General features: G+C 40.9%; 1 protein-coding gene across 1 annotated transcript in view; it reads right to left on the bottom strand.

Moving 5' to 3' along the window:
- The window catches only part of SYBU (syntabulin), a 41,665-nt gene that overhangs the window by 28,449 nt on the left and 5,847 nt on the right, over nucleotides 1-7,369 (bottom strand). The window lies entirely within an intron of this gene.

The following is a 7,369-nucleotide window of genomic DNA, read 5'->3' as shown; positions in this document are numbered from 1 at the left end:
TTGAACTACAACTCTTTACAGTAAGAGATATGTACAACCTTGGCTCTGAAACCTGGTGAGAAGCTATTTGTTTCACGCATTTTGTGAAGAAATCTTGAATACCTTATGGCAAGCTAAAAGGCAAATACTTCTTGTATTCGGTCTGACAAAATACAAAATCAGGGGCTACATAATGAAAATTTCTATCGAAGACGAATTCCTTTAGCAAGGTTAAGGAATATTGCAGCATGAAGTTACACATGAGACACAAATGTTGTGCAGTGCACACTGGCTGCAGAGCAAGCATGGGCCACATGCCCTCCTTCCAGAAATGTTCCCATATCTGAACAACAAGAAAACAACCTACAGCCCACATGCACGAAGTCAGGAATTTCATGTAACAGGAATTAATAGAGGTTCCTCAAAATTGCCTTTCATTTAAAAGCAATCATGATCATAGAACTCTTCCATTCTTGACAAGTGGCTGTGAGGTACCTGGTTTAGAAGAGAGTGGGTTATACACAGATGGCTTTTGTTTAAAGCTGAATTCTTCTGAGGGCACAGCAGCACTCCAGGGCATCAACAAGCCACCCTGGGAACAGACCCAGGTTCCTGACCTCCAGGGATACAAACACTCCAGCCCTTAACACGTGACTGCCAAGTAAGCAGCCTGACTTTGAATGAAATCCATGTATGAAACTACAACTTCATCTAATCACGTTCCATGTACTCTGGAGTAATTGCAGTTCCCCTAAAAGTCATGGTGGTTTAATTGATACACAACAAAATCAAACATGCTACCCTGACTCTCCTGGGGAAATCTAATTGTTCTTTCCCAGGACAAAATGAAAGCTGCCATCTGAATTATGCCATTGCACTCTTCTCCTGATGCATTATCTTTAGCTATCATGAAACCCAAATAAGTACCTGCAACTAAGCCAAATAATTTGCATGACTGTTTTGCACTTACCTCTTTCACCCTGTTCATAATGTAGGTCAAGAGTCATTTTGTACTGAGCTTTGCACAGGCATATTGATTTAAAAGTCAGTGCATGACTTATGAGACAGAAGGGAGACCCCATATCTAACACCTTTCTGCCTACCTCCCCTCAGCAGGAAAGAACAGCTTTTGCTTTTTTTTAATTATTGCTTCCTCAATACAGTAGAAAAACTTCTTTTGTGTAATCCAGTCTTCCTTCATGCCTGGGCAGTTTTTCTATCCTCACTCATCTGTCCCAAGGTTCTGCTTCTCATTTTAACATGTCCTGCCTTCAGTCCCGAGTCAGGTACCCACACCTGCTGACTGTCCAGAGCAAGCTGCGTGTATTAGGCTGCAGGAGCAGCCAGCATCCTGAGGTGCTGCATTTCAGGCCTCTGCCAAGTGCCAGGCACGATGCTAAGCCAAGGGGCAACCCAGCCTACTGCCAGAAACACCTCCCAGGGCGCAAGGGGCAGTAACAGTGCAAAGCACCTAATCCAGTTTAATCATATTTAGTTCTTTCAAATAATACCAATAAAGCCAAAAGGTGTATCTTTTTGCTGTCTTGTTGCTGCCTTCTGTAACTCAGAATTAGTTCCTAGCAAAATAACAGGAAAGAGAGAACTGCTAATAAGCTGTTCAGCCTGTCCCTACATTCATCCTGACTAATGAAGGATTGCTGCCCACATGACTTTAGCTTACTTTTTATCCTTTCCATTGCCACCAACATCACAATATAACTCAACACAAAGAAGAGAGAAGGTGGCAATTTCCTCTCAGATCAGCACCTGTTTCTCTTTCTCCAACTCCAATTTGGAGTGTCTTCTGCAGGCTGGGTGAATATTACCTGCAGACAGTGGATCAGCACCACTTAGTGAGCTCCTGAATTGCATTTAAGCAGCTGCTTCAGCTGTGTCCAGAGCATCCTCTCTTTAGAGGCACACAAACATTTATAATCAAGTATATTCAGAAATAAGTGTCAGTTTGCACAGTTTGTTTTTAATTATGACCTTTCCACTTAGATGTTTCTGTATGTGGCATTAATTTCCAAACTTTCTGTTAGAACAAAAGCCTCCTCAAAACAAAAAACCAAAACCCAAGCAAAGTCCCCTCCCAAAACCTTCCACCCAAACCCACAAGAAACTATTTACCTCATCTCTCCACCGATACAGTTACAGCAATACCTGCACAGGTTCTGCAGACCTCACATATTTGTTTTATATGGGAGAATTTATGTAGAAGTAACTCCCAAAGCTATAGAGATGCAGCCTGGAAGAACCACAGGAGCTGATAAAACTTTACACAATGAAAGAACTAAACTACAGTGTTAAAAATTGGGGCACTAAAACCCTCAAATGTGCAAAACTAACTACAATTAGGAGAAAGGTAGCTAAAGAATACATACTGAAATAGCACAAAAATTTTTTTTTACCACCCCCCTGTGATATCACACTGGTGACACTGTACCATCAGATTATGCCATATCTACATATCTTTGTTTTACTTTTAAGAACTTCAGCTTTCAGTGCAACAGGGCATTTTAAAAAAGAACTAATGAGCCTGGCACAAAGAAGAATAGCTTTTCTCTACTCATACCCCTTGTAACCTTTAGATACAATAATAGTAATAATAACAACATCAACAACAACCAGGTGAGCACTCCCACTCCCGCTACAGTAAATGAATTATTTTTATGTATTCCCTCTCCTCTGATAGTTTATTTTTTTTTATGTAATGTAAAAATAGTAGTTCTACTACTATTATCCAGAAACATGAGCAAAGTTATAAATTTTCCAGAACTAGGGCAAGCTGTAGAGAAAGATTTTTCTGTGTCAGCCTTTTGAATAATCAAAATATTTGCTACCACAGAATGGAAGGACTACCTATGAAATACTGGTGCTCACCGTCAAAGCAAGCAAAGCTCTTTTGTACATTGAGGGGATCCACCCAACCCACAGCTCATCCTCCTGGCACAAGGAAAAGTCCTGGTGAAGAGTGAGATGCTCTCCAGCTGCTTAGTGCCAGCCAATTGCCTGCCTACCTTCATCTTTCCTGCTATTGAAACGTTAACAGGCTATTGATTTGTATTTAATACTGTAGGTGAACTCCCCAGAGGAGAGCAGCAGACCTCCCTGCATACCCTGGGGAGCTGATTCCCTCTCCATCTCCAGACAGCCTGACCACCCTCCCTGCTCACTGCTGCAGCAACCCCTCTGCTCCTCCCCTGCAAGCAGAACGTGACTGTGGCACGGTGTGTTCAGTGTTTCCCCCAGACCTGCAGGCTCCTCCTAAACCCTGCTGGAAACTCTGAGGGAAGTAAAGACCTCCACCTACCCAGAAATGGGCCAAGATAAGGAATCTCTCTCAAAAAAGCAGGTAAGGAGTAGATGAGTCCACAATAGAATTCACTTTCTGATGTGATGTGCATATAGTTTCCAGCAAGGTCAGTTAAGGATTCAACCCTGTAACTCAACAGGAGTTTTGCTCCAGAAAGGACTTCAGATCTTACACTCCTCAAGAGCAGAGGCAGATCTTATTTACTTTCTCAGGCACATCAGCACCAGGAAGACAAAAAAAGAAAGAGCTGGTAAATAGACTGTACTTCTGATCTTGCCTGAATTTACTTGCACAAGAGGTAAAATAACATGAATTTATAACACATGATTTCCATTGCTTTCTTTCACAGTGTCTTTTTTCCCACAGGGGCCTCCTAGGAGCATTCTGGGAGTAGACTTTTCTTTTGAACATCAGCTGGATTTCATCACTTGAAATTCTATGTCCAAGCCCTCTCCCAGATCAGACATGCCTGCCAAATTTCAAAGCCAAGCACAGGATAGTGTCTTCTCAAACAAACCATCAGGAAAGTTGCTCAGAGGACTCTGACATTTGCATGCCCTGACTAACCTTTAAACAGTAAAGTCAAAACATAAACAACAGTATTAAAGATAATAATACTCTGAACAATTGACAAAAATACTGTTCTTATAGACTTTTAGGCTGTATGTTAAGATGTGATGATTTTCTCAGCCCAGATATCTTGGAAGGTTCACTAGAATATTCCTTAGAACCTTCTTTAAAAAAATACTGCCTTTCCCAAAAGGTTTCAAGAAGCTTTGAATATACAACCTCCTTATATAACACATGTAAATAATTAATGATGCCCTCACTGAGGAAGCACTGACTTCTTTTTACTTTCACTCCTAGCTGCCAGATCAAGTTAGGCACTCCTGTGACACTGAATGGTCCAGTTCCTGCCTGATCTCTATTTCACTGCCCAACATTTGTCTCCTCCTAAGAGTCCCCTGACCAGTGTTCAGGCTGTATATAGTCTGAATTTCCACCAGGAAATGTGGATTCTGGAATTAACCATGTGGCTCTAACAAAATCTGAATATTCAGTGTACCAAGACAAAAACAATTTTCTGGCTTTTACCTGATGGTTATGTTTGCATTTATCCCAGGATCTGTTAGTCTTGGTAGCCACAGCTCTGCCAGGAAGGTGCACTGCAAGCTGGCTATTGGCAGTGAAGGAACCACAAAGGGAAATTTTTCAGGGTAATCTCCCAGTCTGCTTGCCTGCCTCATCTTTTTTAACCCTCACTTTTTGAACTGTTTTGGTCTCCTCTTCATGGCTAGTCTTGTAGCACAGGGGTGTTTATGCAATTATGCAAGTTGCTGACAGACACCAAAGGGAATACAGCACCTGCCTTCCACTTGTAAGTTTCTTTCTGTATTAAACAGAGAGAAAGAGGCTCCTCTGGAGGGTGAGGCAAGAAGGACACCCCATTCAGGCTAAGTCATCCCAGTACTCTGAGTCGCTGCCTGCAGGGTCACAGCTCCCTCCAAGGACCAACACAGTCACTGCTCTGACCTGGGCAGCTGAACCAGTGAGTGTAAGGGCTCAGTGCCAGACAGAGAAAACGGCTAATGGGAGAGTCACAGTGTCATTCTGGAACAATTGGGAAACACAGAAAAAGCAGCAGACAAAACATCAGAGTATAAAATTAGTAGTACACATAGAAAGGCAGAGGTAGGAGCATATTCACATTCACACCAGCAGGGCCTCAACAGGCTTAAATCCTACCTCATACCTCTGGAGGCACCCTCACCTTTCCAGCAACCACTGAGGGAGCACAGCCTAAGGTAAGAAGTGGGAATATTCTCCTCAGCTCCTGATTGTACTAAAACCTTTCATTTTTACTGAGGCCATTCCAGTACGTGATTGTACATACTCTGTAAGTTTAATAATTTGCTAGTAGCAAGTTGTTGCTTACAAAATCAGACAGACTTTAGAAAAATATATTTATTAGCTTCACTAAAGGTAGAGTCCTAGAAACACTATTAGTTTTGGTCCTTCTGATCAATTTAAAAGTAATTTCTTAGCTATTTTGAAGATCTGTTTGGCTTGGTATTTAAGAAGATGTCTCAGAATATTACATACTTGTGAGGCAAGTCTCTTACCAAAAGTCAAACATGGTAAAGCAGAGCTGAAGCACAAGGACAACTACAGCAGTGTCAGGAAAAGACAGGAGGCCTACTTATGCGAAATCCTGCCATGCAAATAATTTCCACATTTAATCTCGGTGTCTCTGCAGGCAAAACTTGAATTAACTATGCTCCATTTTGCTTGTGAACAAAGGCTGGCTAGCAGCTCCACCACTCCCTGAGGTCACCTACAGAGGCTGTGCAAACTCCTGTCCTTGAAGGGTTTCTAGACTCCAACAGACAAATACATGACTGCTGGGATGTGCTGGGAACAGTCTGGCTTCAAAAAAGAGGCTGGATGAAATGATCTCTACAGGTCCCTACAACCTACATGCTTTTCTTTTTGTCAGATATTCCTCATCTGGAAAACACCCTGCTATTCACAGTCCATCTTTCAAGCGAGAACTTTTGACTGTAATGTTCTAGTCATAAAATCTAACCCAGTAAAATCACGACTAAACATCTTCAAGTGGTTGCTGAGGATCATCAATGTACAGGCAACTTTTACACCTGTTGCTCACCAGCCCCTTTGAGCTGGCTTCTGTCACACCCACAGGCTGCCCACTAACTGCTGAAAATTCAGCATGAGAGCTGCTCACTGAATTTGGAAAGAGGCCCTCTCTGCTCAGTCACAGCATGGCAGGGATGCTGACAGGCTGAGATTGGAAGTATAAAAGAGGAGAGAGGAAGGTGAAAAAAGATGGACCGATCTGCTCCTAAACTTGGGCATCTTTTGCAATGCAGGATTTCACATAAACATGTCTTTAAAGCAATCTGCTCTTGATGTCTGATTGTGCAATTGCTAAGTCATACTGAAGTAGCTAATTTTAATTTATTTTGGCAGCAAATCTACTAATGCTCCTTCTACTTGAACATTTCACTAACAAACAGGACTGACATGAGCTGTCTCAAAACATATGAAAAGAAAGAGGACTATATAATGGTGGTTTACTGGCTTTGTCATTACATTTATATCCCTCCTAATGGTGTATTACAGAAGAGAAGCATAAGGGCTTACTAGTAAAAATATCAATAAAAATAGTACTGTTACTAGGAGACCTGTGGTCAGGAACAGCACAGCTCCCTGAGTTTCATTATCACATCACAGAAAACATCTGGACAAGGGGTTTAACATGATAAAGGACTGAAAAATCTACTTGAAAACTTTATAGAAATTTTTACACTAAATGTAAGGACAGGGAAGAATCTAAAAAAAAAAAAGACAAAGAAGAGTCTTTTCTATTTGGTATGGGTTTAAGCAATTTAGTAGACCTCATTAATCTTTCTGAGGACAACAGCTGGAAGTGGAACCACTGGTGCTACCTCTGGTGGGAAAGCATTGACTAAATCCAGTGTAAGAAATACTATGCATTTAATAGTAACATTAAGTGAAATATATATGTATATATAGATGGGTTTCTGTGGGGTCTTGTGTAGTTTATTCCATTATGCAGCAAAGAAAGAAACTAGAAATATTCTTTCCAGTTTTGAAGGCACCATTTTGGGAAATAAAAATTTTCAATAGACCACAAAGAATTTTGTACCTATTCCTCAAATGGTGCAACATGTTATACTCATTTGGTCTCATATAGCTCTGCCTCCATGGCCAACAGCATATAACTGTGACCCTCACAGCTTCAACATCACCTCATAAGGCTGCTTTGCTTACTTTCTTATGGAAGGAAATAATATATATTCGATCCATTGTTGTTTTATGCATATTTTTCTTTTCTCTTTTAACTATCCTCAAGCCCAGAGTGGCACTGAGTAGCACCATAGAATCTAGTCACATACATTTCAAAACACTGTTTGAAAATTTCATGGGTATATACTAATCCTATAAATGTAGGGCTAAAACATGTAATGTTGATTTTCTCTTAAAACATCAAGATTCTCTTTAACAAAAAGTAAATTGAAGACTTCTGAT

This window comes from Geospiza fortis, unplaced genomic scaffold (assembly GCF_000277835.1).
Source record: "Geospiza fortis unplaced genomic scaffold, GeoFor_1.0 scaffold252, whole genome shotgun sequence".
Lineage (NCBI taxonomy): Eukaryota > Metazoa > Chordata > Aves > Passeriformes > Thraupidae > Geospiza > Geospiza fortis.
Note: the sequence above shows the minus strand (reverse complement) of the source record. Positions and strands in the feature narration are given on the sequence as shown.